Source organism: Eubalaena glacialis, chromosome X (genome assembly GCF_028564815.1).
Source record: "Eubalaena glacialis isolate mEubGla1 chromosome X, mEubGla1.1.hap2.+ XY, whole genome shotgun sequence".
Taxonomy (NCBI): Eukaryota; Metazoa; Chordata; class Mammalia; order Artiodactyla; family Balaenidae; genus Eubalaena; species Eubalaena glacialis.
This window is the reverse complement of record NC_083736.1, coordinates 100,783,157-100,808,219: the sequence shown is the minus strand read 5'-3', so window position 1 is coordinate 100,808,219 and position 25,063 is coordinate 100,783,157. Positions and strand designations below refer to the sequence as shown.

At 41.0% G+C, this 25,063-nt stretch overlaps 1 pseudogene; it reads right to left on the bottom strand.

Annotated features, from left to right (window-relative positions):
- Positions 1–1,805: 1,805 nt before the first annotated feature.
- Positions 1,806–25,063, bottom strand: LOC133081869 (glyceraldehyde-3-phosphate dehydrogenase-like; annotated as a pseudogene).

Sequence of the window (25,063 nt, the reverse complement as noted above, 5' to 3'; positions counted from 1 at the left end):
CCCATAGCTTACCCAGGTCTTTTCTTCTTCTGTAAGAGGAGTCCCAAATTACTTCTTTCTATGCACCAAGCTGTTTCCTGCTCAACAAATTTTCAACTTCATCCTGAAGAGACAAATATAAGGGCATCTGTGGTTCTATGCTTCCTTGGGTTTGATAGATGCTCCCTGTCCTAAGCCCTCACACTGAGTACAGAGAGCAAGCAAACAAGCTCTGAGCCAGCCCTTCCCAGAGTTGGTAGTTTTGATCTCATCAGCCCAAACTTACATTTTCTGGCTCTCTCCCAAGCTTCCAGCACTCCCACTTACTCCCTTCTTGTTCTAGCTATACTTTTTTTAAAGAACATTTCCCCCAACACGAGAGAGAGAGACAGAGACAGAGAGAGAGAGACAGAGACAGAGACACAGAGAGACAGACAGGCACATGCTTAACCCCAAAAAATAGAGCCTGGTGACATAATTCAATGGGGAGTTATTCGAGGACTTAAGGATCTTCTTCATGACCCACAGAGCCCATAGCCTGGGTGACTAACTCCAAAACCTCTAATATGAGACCCACATTTCTTTGGGCTCCCATTTTATACTCACAAGGTCTCCTAAACTCCATCTTGGGAAAGAGTTTTTGTGCTTGGCTATAGACCTCCCACAGAGCCAATGCCTGGTGAGGGGCTGAGGAACAGCTATTCTTAGGTCATACTCAGATCTCTTCTTAATGGATGCAGAAATAAAACCATGGACAGAAATATGACCTGAGGGTTCCCAGACCTCAAGACCACCCTTGGAGCCCACAGGAAGTCCCCTGCCTCTATACACACACATGCAAAAAGCCTCCCCTATAGCACAGAGAGTCCACATGGGAAATATCCTCCCTCTGCCTCAAGGGGCCAATTGCCTCTATTAAGTGTGTTAGAGTAACTAGGTTTTGCACCTTGTGACATATATCATGGTCTCCTCGGTTAAAAGGTGACACTCATGGGCTTCCCTGGTGGCGCAGTGGTTAAGAATCTGCCTGCCAATGTAGGGGACACGGGTTCGAGCCCTGGTCTGGGAAGATCCCACATGCCGCAGAGCAGCTAAGCCCAGGAGCCACAACTACTGAGCCTGCGCTCTAGAGCCTGCGAGCCACAACTACTGAGTCCGTGTGCCACGGCTACTGAAGCCCATGTGCTGCAACAAGAGAAGCCACCGCAATGAGAAGCCCTCACACCACAACGAAGAGTAGCCCCTGCTCACCGCAACTAGAGAAAGCCCACGTGCAGCAACGAAGACCCAACGCGGCCAAAAATAAATAAATAAAATAAATAACTAAAAAAAAAAAAAGGTGACACACATGATGTCACAGCTGCAGGGGTGCTAGTGGCTAAAGAGACATGTACAGCCAACTTTAACCCCTATGAATAGGTCAGTAGAGGAAAAAAATATGGCATAGAATGACATAAGTTTCCTAGGAAAGTATCTCAATATATTCCACAGGATCTGAACAGCCATGCCTAGAGGCCGTGAGTTAAGGCCCATTTCTACTCCATGTCCAAATGGTGCCTGCACTAAAGCTATTATTTGCAATGCCTCATACTTTTTGACTGACAGTTGGCTTCAAAGTTTTATCATAGCAAACCATCCTATATTTTCCTTTGCCAGGTATAGGGTATTATATTGATGGTATTCTTCTTCTAATGAACATGGGATTGGAATCATGTTGAGGATGAAGATTCTCAGTGTACTGAGGGGTAGATGTGAGACAGGACTCCCAAGAACTAAGGCCTCTCTCTTCCTCTTGTGCTATTGTTGGGAGTACTGGTTCAGGGCTCTTACTCCGTAGAGCCCATGTGAAACGTGAAGTCCACAATGTGGCTCCTATAGCAAAATTTATTGCCATACCAGTAAGTGAGATTGACAACATGGTCACTGAGAGCCATGCTGGCCTAAGCAACAAAGATAGAGGAATAGGTATCATTGTTAAACTCACAGGAAACAGTGTGATCCTCTGTGTAGGCCAGGATGTCCTTCAAGGGGCTGTCCGATGCCTGATTAACACCTCCTTGATGTCATCATATTTGTCTGCTTTCTCCAGAATGCAGGTCAGATCTATGAGAGACATGTTAGGGGTAGAGACACAGAGGCCAATGAGATTCCCATTTAGCTCAGGAATGACCTTGCCCACAATCTTGGTGGTATCAGTGCTTGTAGGGATGATGATTTGAACAGCACCATGATCAACAGGCTGCGGTTTTCCAGAAGGGCCATCCACATTTTTCAGTGTAGAATTAATGGTGTGATCATGAGTCTCTCCATGATCCCTACATTGTCAGGCGTAAATACCCTTGACCAGGGTAGCTAGAAGTTCGTGGTACAGGAGGCAATGCTGGTAATATTTAGTCAGTGATCATACTTCTCATGGTTCCCTTCCCTTACAAACATGAGGACATCTGCAGAAGGGAAAGAAATTATAAACCTCCAACCCTCAAGTGAGCTCCAGCCTTCTCCAAGAGTAAGAAGAGGCCAGTGGACTCCACAGCAAACACCAACCTGTTGGAGAAATGTGGTTATGGATATTTTGACTAACTAAAATGTTCACATTAACTTTCAAGGCTAAATGTTGATTAATTAATATATAGCTAATATGTTACCAAGTTCTAATGAAACAGAAGCAAACAGGAAGGGTTCAGCACCCCATGCATTTAGTAAGTGGTAAAAGAGCATGACTAGGTCAACTGAGTCATTTCTCTGATACTGAGAAAATGGCATGTCTGCTATAACATGGTTGTATTTTTAAGGTCACCATGAACAAGCTACTGATAAATCACATCTGACAACCCCACAACAGATCAGTGATGATAACTAAACAAGCTTAACTTTCAAACCAATAAACAGAAGGATGGAAGAGGTGTCATTAAATGCAGCCTTCTTGGAGGCCAACGTTGGAGGCGATGGTAGTAACTTGAGAAGAGATGCATGCTCTGCTGGCCTTTTAGCTTTAGGGTTGACAACTGATGGCAGTGCTTAAGGTAAAGGAAGACGTCAGCATTCTCCTAGGCCCCATATTAGAAGCATATCACTTAACATATGCCTTATCCACATAGCCTATCAATTACCTAATCTGTTCTTTCAAAACGTCTCCTGCCACTGTCCATCAACCTCTATACCTTCTTCCATCAGCCTAAGTGAAAGTTTTTCTCCATTCATGATTAATAATAGCTCTATATGAAATGCCCAAGTCATGCTAGACACTGATCCAAAGAGTTAGGAATACACTGAGTCCTGTGTTAGAGATAGGATATTGGAATGATTATTCCGTTTCCCAAACGAGTGCCTCTGCATTTCCCAGAAGGAGAGAAAGTCAATGTCTCTGCAGTGACCTGTGTATGTAGGAGATGACTTGGTTTCCTGGGCAGATAGATTACCATACAGTGACTCAGTGTCTGACCAATAAGCTACCCTTTTTGATGGGGTCAGTCATTCCCTTTATCCCTAGGACTTGAGTTATCAGAGAGTGTATCACTGAATTTACCAACAAAGAACTTGGAAAGAGTTTCTATAGCACTATGACTTCTGTCCAAGCTTACCTCAATTAGTCCTTACATTTAGTTGATCAAAAAATAAGTATTTATAAAGTACCTGAGGGCAAAGCATTCTGCTAGGTACAGTAGAGTGGCACAAAGTGTAAGATGTAGCCCCTATCTTGGGATAGTCTATTGAGGAGGCAAACCTTATATGAGGCTGGTTGAGCAGCCTTCATGGAGTTATGAGGATTTGGCATGGAAAAGAATTGGAGACACAGAGGGGAAGGAAGGCATTTAGGTCAGTCCAGAATTTTATTGTTTTTGGTCTGAAGCCTTCATAAGACTCACAGAATAAAGTACATATAATGTGCTTTTAAAAATAAACTATCAAGATCAAAACAGAAGTTAGAAGGCTTTTTTGAGTTTAAGTTTAAGAAACATTTTCCAGTTGTTTTCATAAAAGGAATTGTCAGTCTAATAATACAGTTGGATTAATAGTAGTGTCTAAAATAGTTTTAGTTCTGATTATTAAATGATTGGCAGAAATAAAGAATCCAGTGGTTATGAAACTGCCTGGGTCAAAACTAAGCCACTTACATCTTCTAGCATTACTCTAAAGTTGACATTAGTTAAAATGATCACCCAACTCCCACCAAAATTTCCAGTATGTTTGCTGGTAACAAGAATCCATCAGCTCAAAAGAGTGATGGAATATTTTTTTTTTTTTTTAGCACAGAAGCAGGTGCACTGGATTAGTGGAGCAGATGGTATCAGCCATCTCGAATGGCAACAGGTATAGTTTGGGAGCAGGATGTTACAAAGGCTTGCTGATGCCCACACAAGGCAAGAGTGACCAGGGAAGCAAGTCTATACTTTCCCCCCAGATATCCACCTGGCCTCTTCCTCTATAATAATGTCTATATAATAATGTCTCTTTTAGACACTATTAATAATAGCCTGTATTATTAATAGTGTCTACAATAGTTTTAGTGCTGATTTTTTAATGATGTCACCTCCTCAGAGGGATCTTCCCTGGCTCTCCCTATATAAAGTCAGACCCTCTGTCACTGTCTATCTTCTCATCCTGTTTCATAATTATTTGAATATATGCTTATTGTCTCTTTCCCCAGTTAGAATGGACTCTTCAGGAAAGCAGGGACTTTCTTGCCTTGTTTACTGGTATATGTTCAGCTCCTAGAACAATGGGGCCAATAAATATTTGTTGAATGGATGTCATAACATTTGAAAAAAGCTATATATCAATAAATCCCAAATTGGTGATTGGACATTATATTTTAAACCAATGATCTCATATAGATTACTACTTGCTTTAGAAATGGTTTATGATGTGGGAAGGCATAAAGGCACAACATCCTATACAGTCTCACTCCAGTTCCACCTTTTCCATGAAGTCTTTCTTCTCAGGTAACTCCATTTCTTTTTCTGACCTCTGAATGCGCGCAGCTTAATGTGTAACTGTCCTTTGTGTATAGAATTTATTTGTAAGTTCTTTAAGAATGAGGATGATATCCTATCTTTTTTACCCTATATTTTCTATCATGCCCAGCACAGCACAGGGAACGTAGTAGGCTCTCAAAACAGTGCATGACTTGTTGATTGATTCCAGGTGGGGAAATTGGTAAGCAGAAGCTGTTAGAAACGAGCTTTTTTTTTTCTGTTTTTCTAAGACAACCCAATAATCAACTGGTGTTAAAGACATTACGCATAAATCCTAACAAATCATTTTAACTATAAAGGTAAATTTGATCCAGCAGTGTCCCTTGGGCACTCTTCGCACTTGCTGATGAATAACTTAGGGGCTTAAAAAATGAATTACAGGACCTAGCCTTTGGTGGGGAAAGTTGTCAAATGAACACATTAATTTTTTCATCTGCTTCTGCCCTGGGCTATGTGGATTACAGTGGGCTGGGCAGCCTGCAAAGATTGCTTCATGCCTTGCCCTTCCCAGATTTCTCCTTCTAATCAGTGAATGTTGCATTCTTTCTGGAATATGAAGATATTAGAATTCAAGCTGATTTCTGGAGGCAGTATATTCTCCAGCCCTGGCCTTCGGTCAAGAACATACCGGTGTGTGCTGGGTTTTTTTTTTTTTTTTTTTACCAATTTCAGTGACTTTTGGGAGTCCCAATACCCAGCAAGAGACTGCTCTATTCTAATTCATCCTAGAGTATTCTAATACAGACTGGGAAGTGAGGTGTTTCCTAAATTCTTCTGATGACTGTTGGCTCCCATGGTACCTTGTGCCAAGCCTACATATCCTACTCAGAAGGTATATTTATACACCTTGGGATGTAGAGGGTTTCCTTCTCAGGGATGGTGGCCTGCTAGTAGCACTGGCCAGTCATGTGGATTTTCAGTGCTGTAACTGACCTAAAGTAGAATCCAGGCTCATTGTCATACTGTTTAAGATGTTCTCTGCTTGCTCATTTCATTTCAAAATGCACCTGAATCTATTAGCCTCTGCAATATTCTCTGCTGAACTGAGTTGAGATATGGATTTCCCTTAGGTCAGCCTGCTTTTAATTGCAACGTTTCTTACAGCTGATGATAGGGACCAGAATCAGCATTCCTACCAGGGTGCTATCTGTCTTCAAGGCCAGTAACTCCTAACATTTTTGAAGTAGTGACAGTCTATTTGATTTTGCTTTTTAAAAATTAAAAAAACTTTTTTTTTAATTATTAAAAAAATTTTTGTTGGTTAAAACTAACATACAATATTATATTAGTTTTAGGTGCACAACATAGTGATTCAATATTTTTATACGTTCTGAAATGATCACAACAATAAGTCTAGTTACCATCCATCACCATACAAAGTTGTTGCAATATTATTGACTATATTCCCTGTGCTGTAACTTACATCCTCATGGCTTATTAATTGTATGAATGGAAGTTTTTACCTCTTAATCCTCTTCACCTACTTCATCTGCCCCCCTACCCCACTCCCCGCTGGCAACCACTGGTTTGTTCTCTGTATCTATGAGTCTGTTTCTGTTTGTTTTGTTTTGTAGATTTCACATATAAGTGAAATCATATGGTATTTGTCTTTCTCTGTCTGACTTATTTTACTAGCACAATACATTCCAGGTCCATGCTACAAAGGGCAAAAATTTCATTCATTTTTATGGCCAAGTAATATTCCACTGTGTGTGTGTGTGTGTGTGTGTGTGTGTGTGCGCATGCATGCACGCACATCACAATTTCTTTATCCATTCATCTATTGGTGAACACTGATTTTGCAACACTTCTGCTTCCTTTGTCTTCTCTTGGGAAGAGTCAACTTTTGGCGGACAACATTAATGACAGTGGAAGAAGTAGTGGAAAAGAAGAGGAATACTAGTTGAGAAGTCAGTGGGCCCGGGGTCTAATTCTGAGGCTTAACAATGGTTCTTCAACTGAGTTGTGACCTGAGAAAATCACTTGCCTCATTTGGGCCTCAGCTTCATTTGTGAAATGAGGGGGTTGGACTAACTAGATTAATGTTTCCTAAATCTTGCTGCATCTTAGACTCACTGGGCAGAAGCACCAGTGAGAATTAAAAATACTAATTCTAGGGCTGTACCCACCCCTGACCTACTGAATTGGAGTATATCATGGTGAGTATCTATAGTTTTTTAAAGCATCACCAGTAAGTCAGATATATGTATACATGGTTAAGACTAAATCAGGGTTTCTCAAACTTTAATGTGCATACAAAATCACTTGGGGAAGTTATTAAAATACCTGCCCTTTATGATTCAGTAGGTCTGGGTTGAGGCCTGAGATTCTGCTTTTCTGACAAGTTCCAAAGTGATGCCCATACTGAACTTTGAGTAGCAAGAGGCTAGAACTTTGATGGTTCTCCTCTGGGGACAACTTTGCCCCCTTCACCAAGTAGTGTTGCCAGATAAAGTACATTTTCTAAATCTGGCAATCCTATCCCCAGGGGACATGTGGCAATGTCTGAAGACATTTTTGGTTGTCACAACTGGGGGTGGGGGTTGCTACTGGGATCTAATGGGCAGAGGCCAAGGATGCTGCTCAGCATCCTACAATGCACTGGACAGCCTCACCCTCCAAGCAAAGAATATTGGCCTAAAGCATCAATAGTGTCAAGGTTGAGAACCCTGGTCTAGATGATCTAATTTAAGCTTTCTTCAAATGTTTACATTACTGCATATGATTCTGGTATATAATTATAATAACATCATATATTTTGATCAGTGATCAATGGTTGCTATATCAGAATTTTCTTCCCTAGCCATATACCTTATCACAACAGGAAATTTTCTAATAAACTTTTCAGGAACTTTCCAACAAACCTTTTATGTTTTATTTCTCCAGGAATAACAACTGAGCACTGAGAATAGGAGAAATGTTGAGTGTCAGAGCCTGAAAGGCCTTTAGTAATCAACTCACTCAAACCCTCTTAACCCACAGATGGAGAAATAAAGCCCAAGCTGTGTTGTTTTAAGGAAATTCTCCACATATCTGAGGCTGTTAGGGTAATTAATTGTTTATAAAATGTCGATAGTACTACCTGCTTTTAATTGGCACACATTCTCAAAATAAACTGGATAAGGAGATACATTTTACTCTCATTTGAAGATCACCACCTCCCCACCCCACCTCTGGCTTCTATTTCTATCCACACATTGAGAGTGATTTTTCTAGATAGCTAAAGTTACCTCAATCACTGAATACACTCATTCTGATATGGCAGGCTTTGGAAGAATTTGCTTTGGCTTGTAGTGATAACGATAATAGATATTTATGGGGGATTTACAGTTGTTGGGCATTGTTATAAGGGCTTTACATGGGCTAACTAATCTTACCGACCCTTACTTCAGAGATGAGGAAACTGAGGAACAGAAAAGTTAAAAGTCACCTGCCCAAGGCTACACAAATAGTAAGTGGTAGAGTCAGGACTTAAGCCTGACAGTTGGATTCTAGGGTCCATGCTATTGGCCATCAAACCAGACTGCCTCTCAGAGCTTGCAGTTTTACTAAGAGCTAGGAGTTCCTTGAAGGAAGGGAGCATGCCATTTGTCTTCATATCCCCTGAGATTAACACAATAATTGGCACATATTAGGAGCTCGTTATTTGTAGGTTGCATGAGTGAATGCCAAGATTTGGTGCTCTCAGCAAAGAAACCCACAGGCAGGTGAAATGATTTTTTGCTTATTTCCCTTTCCACAGGTGTGAGCAAGAGTTTGCACAAGACTTGACTGCCCACTCTGTTGCCTGAATAATTAGAATTTTTTTCTGAGGCAAATGGTTTTTATGTCAGAGAGGTACAGTGAAGACAGTCAGATCTGCAAGGAGCTATTCATATGTCCTAGGTAAAAGGTTAGCAGGTGGGAATGCTCCAAAGCAAGGCCAAGGGGTTCAGCCTGGGTTCTCCACCTGGAGGGCTGATGCCTCCATCTCCCGCTGCCATTGATGCCGTTTCTAGGCTGGCAGCTGCCAAACCCAGACTTGAGCAAATGAGCCTATAAACACAGCGAGGAAGATCCCTTTCTTCAAGAAGCGCTGTGACAAGAGTTTGGTTAGGACTCAGCTCAGATGTTCCTCCCTCCCTTTATGGAGGCAGATCTTATGGAAAGATCATGAACTTTGAAATCCAAAGGACCTGGAGTCTCGCTCTGGTTCTGCTACTTTCTACCTGAGTAACTTGACCTCTATTAGCCTCAGTACTGCATGGAATTTTGGGGAAGACTCCAAGTTAACTTCCCTATCACATGGAAGGCTTTCAACAAACGTTAGCTCTCTCTCCTCCAGCAGATCCAGGACTCTCCCTTGTTCTGAGTCTTGTGGAAAGAGTATGATTCTCCAGGCTGCAGGCAATCTGTAGCTTGTCCGCACATAGTTGTTCATTGCTCTTTATTCCCTTTTCTCCTTCCTTACAGCAGTAGAATTGCAAACTGATATCTGCAAGTTGACCCTGTGATGTTGAAACCCAGGAAAATCCTCAAGAGTCAAAGAATCCCAAGGATAACAATGGTCAGCTAACTGCTGGAATGTGGCATCATGGTGAGTTGGTATAAAAAGTGATTGTATAAGTCAAAATGGTTGGAGTGACCTTAAATGTCCTTGGAGGAACTTTCTGCAGACATGTTGGTATTCTGTACAAAAGGATTTGCTACCTCAAGGTAGTCACTGGGACTCCCTTGGCAACTGGGAAATGGAAGAGCAAAGAGGAAGGCCTCAGTAATAGAATTCTACATCCCGAGGTAAATTATATCTCAAGTACTCAGTCATTTTGAACCAATATTGTTTTTTCAGACAGAAAAAGTACCACCAGGAGGTAGAAGTTTTTTCTTATATGAATACAGAAAAGCCACCCCAGCCATGCTTTTCCCCCTACACATGGATAGAATTTCACCTTGTTCACAGATGTTCTTGTGTCAAGCATTTGCTATCAATAATTTTTTAAAGCCAAGATTTCTGGTCTGCATGTGAGTTCAATTTGTATATACTTCTGTGATCTGGAAAAAGAACTATAGACTTTGGGCTGTAATAGGAAAGTTAGGAGCAATAACCAGAAGATCAGGGTCTTCCCAACTTAATAAGAACATACTTCATCTTTACAGGGACAGTTACAAGAGGAAACCCTTAAGAAACACTTGACTTGTGGCTTATAAGAACATACTTGTCCTGAGCTTTTGGCTCAGATCTGCCACTAACTAGCTTGGAGACTTTGGGAAATTCACTTTTCTGGGCCTCAGTTTCCAAAGTTGTTACAGGAGGGGACTACAGTAGACAATATTCTTCTAGCACTCATACTTGAAGATTCTATGGGAGTGCCAGAGATAGAACTGGATGTTGACCTTAGAGTATCAATAGCTAACTTTCTGTTCTTCCAGTACTATCAATATGTCACTGACCAAGTTTAAGGGAAGGAGTATGGGGGAGGGAGAGGCAGAGAGCAAGGCCTGTGTGCTGAGACTACACCATGTGTTTTGTATTTGCCTAGATTTACACGTGGCCTAAAGCCTGTTTGTTCTGTGCCTGTATTGTTTCAACTTCCATCCGTTTCATTGGTTCTATAAATTGGCTTTAACCCAATTCTCTCTGTTTTGGTCATTAAATTTCAAATTGGTTCCTGGCTTTGTGTACAATCCCCTTCTTTCTTTAATAATAGAATCGATCTCACTCCCCAAAATGATGGTTGGAAACTTGAAAGCAGGCTAGTTACTGTTCCTTCATTGTATTCAGTTTCCTACCATTTACCTTCCTTTGGATTTTCTCTTTACAGCAGTGTCCAGCATCTTGGGCCTCAAATTCCTCTCTGATGGGCTGAGACCTCTTATGTTTGAGGAGGCTGGGTAATCCAGTGCCCCTTGGGAATATGTTGTTAGGACAGCCACAGCAAACAAACCTAAAATGAGAAATTGAACCAAAGCAGTCTAGTCCTAGCCCAGTGAAGCTCTTCAGTTGGTAAAAGGCTCTTGACACTTGCCAAGAGCTGAAAGGGCCCCACCTTACCTGAGCATAGAAGGGAGCTGTATCTGACGCAATGACAGTTAATCCTGCCCAGAGATGTGCTGGTAAATGCTTAACAACTGGCTCTGTGTGGGGGGGAAAAAGCCCTGATTTGTTGTGTTTGCCAATTTCCATGGTGAAAATACTCCCACCATGATTGATTGCAAGCTAACAGCATGACGTCACTAAATGTGGAGTTGGAAAGCGATGAACACAAATGGCCCTTAAGGGCGGTGCAAGCACACTCCAGCATACCACCCACCACCCAACTGCATCTACGATGGGCCCACACAGCCCAAAGCTGCCAGACCTGGGTTCTCTGGCAAGGATTGGGGAGGAGAGAGAGAGTGGTGCTTATACACTGTCCTGCCTCTCCAACCTGCTCCTCGGGAAAGAAGCATTAGAACTGAGTGTAAAACATCATATACTTTAAAATCTCCAGGAGGAAAACTCAGTCACATCATGTTCCTCCCAACATGTTTTGTTTTTTTTTTTCCCTACAATGTAGCTCAGGGTAAGTTTCATTCCTGGGTCCCCAAAAACCTTTTAAAGAAGACTCCCTTCCTGTTCAAGTCTCTAGAAAGGAACCTGCGACATATCCAGATAATGGAGACTCCTTTCTTGGTGCCTAAAGAGCTCAGAAAAATGTGGTTCGACAGAAATGCCTAAACTCTGATTGTATCAAGAGACCAATCATCAAATTGATTGTCTCACAGTTAATCTGATCCACTTTGGTTACCCCAAACCTGGGTTGATCATTTGATGGATATTATCAGATTTATTTATGTATGACTATCCGACCACTTGCTTAGTAAAGGACCCCAAATGGTTTCTCAAACCTGTCTTATATATAACAGCTAACAGTTATTGAGTGCTTGCTATGTGTCAAGCTTTGCTCTACAGGTTTCGTATGTAATATATAATCCTCCCAACAACCTTCTGAAGGAGGTACTACTATTATCACATTATATAGATGAAGAAACTGAGACACAGAGAGGTGAAGGATCTTGCCCAATGTCACACAGCTGATAAGTGGTAGGGCTAGGATTCAAACCTTGGCAAGCTCAAGAGTCCTTTTATTTAGCCACTATACTAATGTAAACTTACCATAGGCACAGAGTTTAATTAAAACATTAAAACTCTCCTAAGCTTGAAGTCAGGAAAGTTCCTCTATTTCTGCATGCCTATGCTATACAAATGTCAAGAGAATTCGATAGAAAATGCTGGAGCCATGAGCAAGCTTTTCAAAAGGAAGTTGTAGGGATCTAAGTTGTTACTGTTTCTCACTGTCTTTCAAAGATCTCATGAAAAAGATTTGATTTTGCTGGCTGTATGTTTTGCAGTTTGACCCCCATTGTTCTCCTTTCAGTCTCTTCAGGAGAAAAATCCTTAGAAGTTAGACTTGAAAAAAGTCCAGGAGAGCAGTCAACTCCTTGCTTGTTCAGGCAGGATTGCTCTCCGTTGACACATCCCGTGTGTTTTGGTTTAGCGTTTCCAATCTTCTTCCCCTGAATACTTTTCTCCAGGAATTTTCTCCAAATCTTTTCTTTCTTCTGAAGAGTCTATATGTTACATCGGCTTGTCATCTTCCAATTCCAGGCCAGAGAGAACTGTGAAGCACTGAGGAACTATTTTTTCAAGGCTCTACCCATGCCCATTCCTTAGCACCATCACCACAGTTTCAGGGTGCTAAAATTTATATGTACCATGAAGAAAGAAAAGGCCTAGTTCTCAGGAAACACTATAATTTGGGTTGTGCTGGGGGAGAAGGAAGCCCCTAGAAACTGGGGCTGTATGTGGTTATTACTGCACAAAGTAGGGAGTGGTGACAGGAAATCCACACTGTGGCACAAATACCAATGCTAGTAGGAGGCTCAAGGAGAAAGACAATAGTCTACAGCACTTCCTATTCTCCTCCCCTGCTAGAAAGATTCATGGCTCCATGAATGATCTGAAGTAGGGTCCCTACATAAGTTATCATGCAAATCAAGACATTCTTTAGAGTGCTCTTTGCCGAATCAAGTCAATAGGAGTAAACTGGACTGTCTTGGGCAAGCTAGAAAAGCTAGTTTCCCTATCCTGGAGATAAAGCTCTCTAAAACTTGATGGTGTGGATTCACAGTTGAGGGCCCTACTCTAGGCCCATGTTGGACATCACAGAGTGCCCACAGTTGCCCAGGACAGCACAAGGAGATGAGACAGCTCCCTGGGCCATGCATCCAACCAGGGCATCAGCTGGGGGTTTTGTGTTCGTGTTTTGCAGTGTCTTCTCAGATGAAATTGCCATGCTGATTGCAGAAAGGAAGAACAATTAGCACATTAATTAATTAGAATCTTGTTTTTAATTCTACTGTGAAGAGTAATCTTTTGTTAACTTGAATGAGATCCTAAGCTTACCCTAAGCTTTAATTATAGTGTTATTATTTTAAAATATTGGCTGGCCCTGGACCAAGATGCTAGAGTGTTTAAATTTAAGTACTCCAGAGGTAATTTAAACACATGATAATTTACTGACGGGTACTAATGGCCCAAAGGAATTCCACATTGTTTAGTTCAAACAAATGATTACGATGATAACAGACCCTGAAGTATGCTAATCACATTCTTTGCCAGGGAGCACGAGTACCTGTAAATGGATGTGTGTCTGTTTGTGGTTGTCTCTGAGCTGTCACGAGAGGCTGCAGCATAAGGGTGTTGGAGACTTGCAGCCTTTCAGGTAGCATGACCTTGTTTGAGTTCCTGCTCTACCATAAGCCACACTAACTGCCTGACTCTTGGCAAGTTACCATCTCCTCTAAGTTTTAGTTCCTCAATTGTAAAATGGGATTAATAATACCCCTCTCAGAGGAGTGTTTGTGAGGATTAATGAGCCAACATATGTAAAGTGCCGGGGACATAGTAGACTCCTGATAAATGGTAGCTATTCCATTCTACATAGATATCTTATTTGCAGTTGTGTATTCTTGTGTATATCTCCATGTTTAGATTTTCCAGGTGTCCGTATCTGACTTTGTATCCATGTACTTACCTGGGTATATAGATGTATATTTCGGTATTTGGTGAAATGTATCTGTATGAGTGCAGTAGTCTTGGTATGCAGCTGTATCTATGCATATACTGAGTGAGAGTCTGTGTGTGTATGAAGGAGATATGCCATATCTGCATGAATGAATGTATATCGCTGTGCTTTCTGTAGTTCATGATCTCAAACTAGGCTGTGAAGACCACCTTAAGCATGACTTTTCCATTTCCAGCAATACCTTAAATTCTTTGGCCTTGATTTCATCCTTGTTTAGGTGGTCCAGGTAGTGGAGGTGGTTTGGTTGTTTCCTTCTTTTATGGATTTGCTAGTATGCGTGTGTCTTAGAACCAATAGCTCCTTAGCCACAATTAGCTGCTTCCTTTCTCCTGCTTCCTTTTTTCTTTTCCTGCTCCTTCCTTCCCTTTCCTTCATTGTCTACAACCTTACTGACTTTTCACCCCACTAACATCAGGGGGAGGAACACCTGAAGCAGGTGGGATGGCAGTCCTTGACTCTGAAACGAACTGCGAACTTATTCAGTGGGAGCTCAAATTTGGGCCCCTGTGTGTTGGAGAAGCAGATTAGCATATAAAAGGAAGAATGTAAAGGTTGGAGAATCACCAGAGACAAACTGAGAGGCAGGTGCTTACCTTTGTGGTTTGATCTTAGAATAACCATGAAGTCCTCTCCACCTAGAAATTGTTCTCACACTGGCCTGTCATAGAACCTGAAAGTCCACCATTAGGTCTTGTGTCTGGCGGGGCTTTTCCCTGTGCTGCAGACACAGATTTGCAGCCAGCTTTGTGGCACCCCTGTAATATTAAAGAGTACCAAGGCTCCGTCCCACCGGGTGAACCTATATTCTCAAGTTCCAAAGAGTCTTGGGAACCTCCAGGACTATTCTGCTGGAACTTAAATTGTCACTGATGGGAGGGAGGCATTAAGGACAAACAATCGTTGCCTTCCTCCTTCTGCCTTTCCCTAATTTCAAGTCAACAGCCCATTATCAAGCATTGACCACATGAAGTCCTTAGGTTGGATGTGGGGGCCAGATACAAAAAGATCATCTCTTTCCTCTCTCTCTCCTCTCCATCTTGCAGTCTTTACGCTAAGCCCTCCTCATTGCTGCTAGGAGTAAAGCAGATCAGATAGACCAATGATAAACTGTGCTGGTTATCTTTTCCCACGAGTTTTGGCATTTTAAAAGAGGGCCTGGGGACAGATTCATGAATTCCTCCCCACACTTAAGCAGTGCCCCTACATTCTGAAATTAATCTTCTCTCTGCCAATGGCTGGGGCCAATCTCCCATTTTGTCCACAGTGGAGACCATCTATTTGGTAGGGAGAAAGCATTCTGATTAAATTAACTTGATTTAAGATGTGAATGATATCTGGCTTAATGTGTTTATTTCCCCAAATAAATATACATTTCGAAGGGGAACTTGTTAAAAATAAATAACTCTCAAATGGTAGGTGTTAAACAGTAATATGGGACCCTTCAGGCTTTCTGGGCCTCTCAAGATATAGCATATAAGTAATTAATGTTTTCTTCCCAATTCTCATAATATGCTGATATTCACCCAGTTCTTCCGGTGCTCACTTTTGTTTTCAACAAGCCTCACAACCATGCTGTGATGATGCAAGATGCCATAGGCATTCCCCTGACATAAGGGCTGCTAGGCTCCATAGAAGGGCATGAATCACCCTGGAGGTGTGGTGGAGTAGGGGTCGCAAGAAATCACCTCTACCTCTCCTCCCTGTCTTCTTCTCCTCTAACTTCTACTTTCTCAGAAAGCAGTTTAACGACCTAATTTTACTTGGTGGTCTACAAAGTAGACTTCTCATTGAACTACTTTGCTACTCTCTATTTAATGTATATGACAGAGAAAAAAAACAATGATCAATATGTGAGTCCTAGCTTCACCTATATTGTTAGATGTAATATATTATTAATTTTTACTGTGTTCTTCTACCTTCATCAAGATCATTAGTAAATATTAGTAAATGTTATTGCATTCTAATTCACATATATGCATTTAAATTTTGCATTTGTATTTCACAACAGGGACCTAGCCTCTGTCAACACTTTTATACCCTAATATCTGTAACCAAAACCTAGGATTTTACTTAAGCTACTAAATTAATGGATTGTACAATAACATTATGGGTAGAATTCTGAGTTTCAGATTTATGAGCTATTCGTTTGTGCAGCAGACATTACTCTCTATTCAATCTTTGGCCAGAACAAATTCTACCAATGTAAAGAAAAGGTAAATGTACTTTAGTATAGGTGAGGCAATGAGGGTTAAGTACATGATCAGGGAAGGGAGAATAGTTGTGTGTATTTCATGTCCAGGCTGAACCAAAAAACCTGTCTGTTGGCCAATCTATCTTAGAAGACTGGAGGATTGATGGGATTTCAGAAGCTGTTTAAATGATGGGAAAGACCATTTGACTGCCTGAAGGAAAAGTATTCCAGGGAGAATATATTGCTTTGGAAAAAATTCAGAGGTGGGAGTGAGATGTGCCTGCAGGGAACCTGAAACAGGTGTGCCTTCACACATGAGGTGTAACCATAAAGTGATGAATGTGACTTCTTTTGATACAAACATACAAGTACTTTACATCCCCGCAGTGTTGTCCTCTTCAAAGCAGACATCTTGAGAGTCTAGATTCTTAATGAAGACCAACATACCTTTGAATATTCTCTTCTGGTCTAGCCTTCAGAGCCAAACGTGCAAACTGCACCCATTCCTTTAAGAGAGAAAGTGGAAATAACTAGCTGCAATGTAAGAGGGTTCTGAAGACTGGAATATGACTCATGGCTTCCTAGCCACCACCTTTAATGATCACTTGGTAAGCTGGAGAGGTGACCACCTATACCAATACAGTAAACGGAGCCATCTTAATTAAAAGTGGAGAGACCCATATGGCCTCTGGGATCTTCTCCCAGGTATAACACCCTCTTTTCATTTTGATGTTTATCTTGAGTTGATGGTATATCATCCTGCCAGAGTTTGCTTGCTTGCAAATGGAGTTAGATGAAACTCTTCTACACTTTCTACCCTTTGTGAAATAGACTCCATGTGACCAAATGAATTCCATCTAGGTCTTAAGGGATAAAGACAAAAGCAAGAGAGCTGTATGATACAAAATTGAATAGATAGAGATCATTGGGTAGTCCAAGATGTCTGATGACTGTTATCCTGGAAGCCCATTCAAAGAGCTTGATAGGCAGGGGGGAAAGTGGGGGAGGGGATAAATTGGGAGACTGGGATTGACAAATACACATTACTATATATAAAATAGATAACTAATAAGGACCTACTGTATAGCACAGGGAACTCTTCTCAATACTCTGTAATGACCTATATGGGAAAATAATCTTAAAAAAAGTAGCTATATGTGCATGTATAACTGATACACTTTGCTGTACAGCAGAAACTAACACAACATTATAAATCAACTATACTCTAATAAAAATTTTAAAAAAACAAAAAACAAAGAGCTTGGGAGGGTATATGAGGTTTGTTCTATCAGAGGCTTCAGAGAGATTGACAAGCAAGAAAACAAACAACTGTCATTTAGATTTAACAATAAAAAAATGTATGGGAAAATTACGCATAGTTTGGGATGGAGCTTAGGGTTGGGATCAGGGGTCTCAAATGACAGTGTACAGGGTCCAGATAAATGCTGGGGCTTGTGAATTTCACAATGTGAGTATAAACAGTGCTGCTACAAGAAGTTGATGTTAAAAGTGGGAAAAGAGATGCAGTTAAATGTGTCAATGTTTTAAATATTAGATTATGTTAGTGAAAAAGTAAGGATGAAGGATGACCCATAATGTGTATTAAGCATCTATTTTGTTCCAGGTTCTTTAAATATATTGCTTCAGAACAAGCCTGTGAACTAGAGATTATGGTACCCATTTTAGTGATGAGGAAACTGAGGCTCAGAGAGGTAAAGTAACTTGCCCAAAGATACATAGCTAGTAGTTGGCAGAGCTAGGATTGAACATAGATTTCACTGACTCCAGTGAAAGTTCATACTCTTCATTAGTGTATTAAGTTACTCTTTAAGGATGGATGCAGCTGAGTGTGCACACAGAGAAGAAAGAGCTAGAAGAAAAGTGTTTTTTAATAAAAGGCTAACAGTCTGAAGGACAAAGACTTAAGAATGTGGGCAGCAATGGGATCCTAGGTTGGTGCTGCCAATGACAGGGAATGTAGGAGGAAGAATTAAGTAGTGTTTTGAACAGAGATTGTAAACTGGTGGCCCATGGGCTAGATCCAGCCAGCACACATGTTTTGTTTGACCTGCACAGTGTTTTCTAAAATATCAAATTTATTGCCAGTATTTAAAAAGAAATTTTTCACATAAAATTTCCACTTTCCAGCTTCTTTTAAAAAAAATATCTGGCAACATGGGACCTTCAATCCTGCATGGCAAAGTCAGCTGGAGCCAGGTTACACATTATACTGGTACTTGCTTTCCAGTTTCCCAAAGCTTTCAGCACATCCTACACTTGGGCAGCTTTACTCATCAGATTACCTGCTGAGCCCCTGTAAACCTTTTCATTTAAGACTGATAGTTTAAATGGTCACCCTGGATGGCTCCCTGTTTTCTTTGAAGAAGATACCATCTTGTGGAAGAGATATCAATGAAAGTAGGGCAAGATATTTTCATGAGGTGATTCAAGGTGCTGAAATGTCTGATTTGATTAATGTCTGAGAGGAGCTAGAACCATTGTGGTGTCAGCCATCAGCTTAGCTGGAGGTTGGTATGTTCTTCTTTAGTTGTTCAGTCATTTGGGTAGAGGAATGGGGGTGCTATATTTTTTTTCTTGTTTGTTTGTTTACAGTTCAAGGTTGAATTGTAAACAGTTTTTAGTTGGCAAACAGAGAGGACAGTGAAGACGTCCAGTGCCTTGGGTAAGCTTGACCTCAAGATACCAAAAGTAGGGCCTGTCATCCATTGCAAAAAATCATTGGTGGCCAGAGGTATTAGTGTGTCCCTGAAAAGGAGGCAGCAGCCTAAAAGCAATAAATAGCAGGAGGCAGATTGTCTAACTATGTTAGGTGCTGGGAAGAAATGTGGGAAATAAAACAGTGATCCAGGAAAACTCTAGTTTATTTTTTAAGTGAATTTACTAAGGGACTTGTATATATATATATATATATATATATATATATATATATATATATATATATATATATATATATATATATGAATATGATTCAGCCTTAAAAAAGAAGGAAATCCTGCCACTTGTGACAACGTGAATGAACCTGGAGGACATTAGGCTAAATGAAATAAACCAGTCATAGAAGGACAAATACTGCATGATTCCACTTATATGAGGTATATAAAAAGTCAAACTTGTAGAAGCAGAAAATACAGTAGTGGTTGCCAGGGGGTGGATGGTGGAGAAATGGAGAGTTGTTGTTCACTGTGTATAAAGTTTCAGCTATGTATGCTAAATGAATAAGTTCTAGAGATCTGCTGTAGTAACCATATGGTATCGTGCACTTCAAAATTTGTTAAGAGGGCTGATCTCATGTTAAGTGTTCTTACCACACACACACAAAAACAAACAAACAAACAAACAAACCCAAAGGAACACAAGGAAACTCTGGGAGTTGTTGGGTATGTCTATTACCTTGATTGTGGGGACGTCATCACAGATGTTTGCTTATGTCCAAACTCATTTAATTGTACATATTAAATATGTGTTGTTCTTTGTATATCAATTATACCTCAATAAAACTGTTAAAAATATTGTATGAATCCGTTTATATGAAGTGTCCAGAATAGGTAATCTGAGAGACAGAACATAGATTAATGGTTGGTTGCCCAAAGATAGCGAGAAGGATTTGGAGGGAATGGGGAATGACTGCTAATGGATATAAAGTTTCTTTTTGGGGTGATGAAAATATTCTAGAATTAGATAGTGTTGATGGTTGTACAACTCTGTGGATATATACTAAAAGCCACTGAATTGTATACCTTAAATGAGTCACTTGCATGGTATGTAAATTATCTCGATAAAACTATTTAAAAATGAATTTATAAAACAGACATAACTCGCTATACTGCATTGTTTCCCAAACTTGGGAAAAACTTAGTTCTTTATTGTATCCTTCATTCTTGAAAAGGCCTTTAGGCCACTGTCCCTTAGGAATTCAGCTTAAGTTAGCAAGGAAGGCTAAAGATCATTGCTTAGCACAAAAGTTCCTTTCAATTGTGTGTCTATCTGAAAAGTCTCTCTGGCCTCAGTGTATACCCACCTCATCCTTTACTCCAGGCCACTCTCCTCAGTGTATCTGGTCTCTTCCTGAGAGTTGTTAAAGACAAATATCATTGAATACAAAAACAAACAAGCTAGCTAACTAACAAAACCAAAACACTACAGAGAATTCCCAAAGTCTAGTGTTAAAAAGGACCTTGAAATGGAGTAATATAGTCTAGACAGACTCAGATGGGTAATAGATAATCCTTTGCATGAACATATTTACATGAAAGCAATTCCATAATTTCTTTTGATATATGGTACAGCCAGTGTCCTTGCCTCATCTGGTAGTTTGCTCTGTTGTGAAACCTAAATTAAGTACTGGGAATCCTCAGAGAGTATCTGAGAGAAGAACCCAGTGCCTCTAGGAAAAGGCCTGATGGATCTAAAAAAGGAAGTGGGGTGGAGAAAAGAATGGCTATTTTGGGGGGACAGGTGGAAGAGACTAGTTTTTACTGAAGACCTTATAAACAGCTCTAAACAGGCAGACAGCACTTTGGCTCTAAGACCATTACCCTAGTTATGATAAAAAGCTTTTTTTATTGATGTGGAAAAAATGACTTTTAAGTGGAAACTCCCTAGGCAATTAATTCCTAGTTTTATCCAAGACTTTCCTTTCTGAATTTGAAACTCAGTGATTTCCTTCTGTGGTTTTATCAATGGGCCAGAGGTCTGATAAGATTGTTTCCTTTCTGCACTTGGAACTCTGCCATCTCACTTGGAAGAAGTGATATACTTGCCTTTCTGGCCTGGCTCAGAACTGTGGAACAAGAGGCACAGGAGATGTGTGGCCAAAAAGTGCAGAGGCAGGCCAATATGACTAGCCCAGGGGTAAACCAGAGTGGACTTGACTTGAGTCCTCTCTCTTTATCTCTGTGAATGTTGATCAGCCTGCAAATCACCTTGCTTTGCCCAGCTAGTCTGTGGGTTGAATCAAGAGCATAGCTTGGAAATAACCATGGTTTATGCATGATTCTGGGGAGTAACCCTGGGTCCAAGATAATCTATCTTTTCTGTTGTTGGCCTTGTCATTAATACAGCTCTAGAAAATTTATTCAGCTGAGTAAATCCCATGGCAGGAGACAGCCATTATGTGGAACTCCTGAAGGTAAGCGCTCTTGAGAATTTGAGCAACAGGGCAAGAAGTAAAACTCACCTCCATTGGCTCTGCCCTCTCTTCCCTCTAACCAATTTAAGAAAACCACAGGGCAATGTTTCAGCTTTGGGAAATAACCCTGGTGACCTGATAGTGCTATCCTCATGTCCAAGATCAGCCTTTCTCAGAAGAAGAATAAGGAGGTCTCCTGTCCCCAAATTTCCTTATCTATCATCATGCTTATTATTCTGCCATATGAGGGCTATTCCTTTGGTTTAACCCTTATGAAAATGCAACAATCATACAAGGGAAGAGTGACACATTAAGCCACCAACTACATTTAACACTTTCAGTGGAGTTCATTTGCTCTTTGGCAGAAGGGAAAGCAGGTCCCTGAGGGATTAGGATAAGGAATCTAGTAGAGGGATCTTGAGCCAGGAGGCTGGATAGAGGGAATCAGGATCAAGGAGGACAATGGTGCTGAAAGGACAGGTGGAAGGATACCAAAGACAGTCAGCCCTGCTGTACTAGGAGATGAGCACAGAGGAGACTCTTAGAAAAGGAACCCTTCAGCTTTCCTGGCTCACCCAAGAGAACTGAGTGACACAATTACAGAGAGTAGCATGGCAGCAAGAGATTTGGCAGCAAAAGAGAGCTACTTGTAATGTGGCCTCTTTGTCAGCCACTAAAAGGTAGGTGACAACTAGCTTTTAAGCAAAAAAAGGATTTGACATGTCTTTCTGTTTGTAGATATGTGGGTTTGGTTACCCCCAAAAATGAGTATGGAGAGAGAGTAGGGTAGGAGGAACAAGAATAAAGGTGCAGTGAATGTGAGTGGGGAGTGGGAGGGTTGGAGGGATGGCAAGCTCCATGACATCAAAGACCTTGTCTGGGGCCCTCTGAGAAATGTTTTGCTTATTTCTTTTTCTCCTTTATCCTTCCCTTCTTTCCTCTCCCTTATTTGTCTCCTCTCTTGCTCCCATTCTCCTAGGAATTCCTTCCTCTCCCTGACTTCTCCCCTGACTGGGTTTCAAGGATGCCAGTGGTCTTCTTTAGTCTTCCTTTGCCTCTGGCCCCATCCCAGTCCCAGCTGGTGTCCCTCAGAACCAAAGAGGCTGCTGGCAGACATTGTTTTCACAAATCAAGTCACATATTGCGCCCAAAGTCTACATACACGGTGCTAATTATCAGCTCATCAGTTACTGGTGAGCAGCTGTATGCTTTGTGTGTTTTTCCAGAGCTGCACAGGGAGCCCTGGTAGCTGCTCGCTGGTTTGGGCTCTGGTTCCCAGTGGAGTTGGAGGGAATAATTTGTTTTGGCTGTGGGTGACCTGTTACAATAGAATTTCTCTGCTTCTCCTTGGTATCCAGACTATTCCTTATTACCCTGTCTAATAGTCTATAAAAACTTCTCCAGCACAGGGTGGAGCTTTGATAGCAATCCAAACAAAGAAGATGACAGCACAGAAGGAATCTCACCTTACTCAGCAGCCCTTCCTCCTTTCTCAATAGTGACCTCCTTCTCCCACTCCCCGTCATACTAGGCTGCTGTGGGATAGGGGTGAGGTGGTGTTTTTGTATCAGGAGTTACCTCCTTACAGATTATGGAAGGTTAGGAGAACCATGCCTTTCTTTGCACCCAAAGAGCCGCTGTGAAGGGGATGTAGGGAGCAGGACTCCCTGTCTCTAGCCTTTTTTCTCCCCTCCTGGAGATTGGAGTAATAGATAGAAAACACTTTGTCATAGATGCTTCAAAAGTCAGGTATCTCCCAGAGGCTCAAAGGGACTCTGAGTCTTCTAGGCTCAGTTGGCCTCTTTCATCCAGAGTTCTGTTGCTGCTGAAATTCATCTGGCATGAATAGAAGGAAAGGGCCGGGGAGTCTGTTGGCTCCCCTGAACTAAGCAGAGTCTTAGTGGTTAAAGAAATCAGAAAGAGGTAGTGGGGTCAGTGCATGAGGGTAAAGAGGCCATTCTGAGAGTTCTCCAGAAAGTTTAGTGGTCTCCAAATTCTACATGTACTACTTCAGCTTCCTGTGCATATGGTAGATGCTCAAGAAATGCTTACTGACTTCAAAGGGAAAGGAAGTCACATTGTTTGAAGCCATTGGCTAGCTTTCATTAAGCTCATACAGATTTCTTGGAGAGGGGCTAGAAACATAGATCTGTATTGATCTTCAGGACTTCCCAAATCATTGTATTGGAGCTACAACCATGGCACATGTTGGGAGAAAATACCCTTTTGACAAAAGCCAGCACCATCTGTAACATGCATTAAATTTAAATGACTGATGGAGAGTTTGAGATTCAGAGAGGTGAAGTGACTTATTGAGCTTCTATAGTAGGATGAGGAGGAAGGTAAGAACATAACTCAAATATTCTAACTCTCGTTTTACTAAGAGAATAATTTTCATTCCCCTGGTTACAATGGTGAGAAAGGAAATTCCATTTGTTCAATAGTTCTGCATACTACTAATATAAAGATGGTCAATTCACCATAAGCAGGAATAGGGAAGTAGCATTATGGTGACTCATCAGATGCAAAATGCCTGCCCCCCCACCCCTGACTAAATGGTATTTCCAAGAACTTCATATAGAGTGTGACAATGCTAACTTTGCATATGTTTATGATTAAGATCCTGCAACACCTCACCTCTTGTATATTTCCATGGCACATTTCCCTTTGAATATAAGTATCTTTTTCATTTTATGAAATGCTAAGTACTACAATGTTTCCTTTTGCATATTCATTTTCTTTCTGAAAACAATTTTTGTTTCATATATGAACACTTTATTTGTGACAGAGGTTACATCCGCATTGCAAGGGAAGAATGTTCTTAGTCAATTAATGATACTTGGTCAATTGGATATCCACATAGTGTAAAAAAAAAAAAAAGTGAATCTTGCCTTCTATTTTGCAGATACACAAGAGTTCACCCCATGTGGGTTAAAAAAAGAGTGTATTTATGATCTTGTGGGTAGGCAATGAACATGTAGAGGACATTTACCAACAGCTGTTTTAATACCTTTGTCTACTAATTCTCTTATCTGTGCATTTTTGGGAGTTTATATTGATTGATTTTCCTCCTCATTATGAGTTGTATTTTCCTGCTCCTTTGCATGCCTGGTACTTTTTGACTGGATGCCAGACATTGTGAATTTTACATTGTTGGGTGCTGGACTTTTTTTAATTCCTTTTTTTTGAAAGCCTTCATCTCAGACACAATTAAGATACTTGGAAACAGCTCGATCAGTTTGAGGTTTGCTTTTAAGAGTTTTTAGGTGATACCAGAAGCTACCAGAATATTTTGGTCTGGGGCTAATTTGTCCTCTCTACTGAGATAATATCCTTCTGTGTACTTTATCTGATGTCCCATTCATTAGGACATTTCTTGACTTTGGCTTTTGGGAATGTGAACTCTCAACAGCTCTGAATTGGTCTGCCTGCTCCTTTCTGATGGTCTGAGGGTAGTTTCCTCACAATACATGATCAGAACTCACTGGAAAACTGGAAAGGGAAGCTTCTGGGTGTCTCCAGAGCTCTTACTCTGTGTAGACTTCTCCTCTCTATTACTCTGCCCTGCATATTCTAACACCTTGGCCTCCTCAAATCCTCCATCCTGTCTCCTCAACTTAGTGAGAATACCAGACTCTTTCCGGTTTCTCACTTCCTGCAT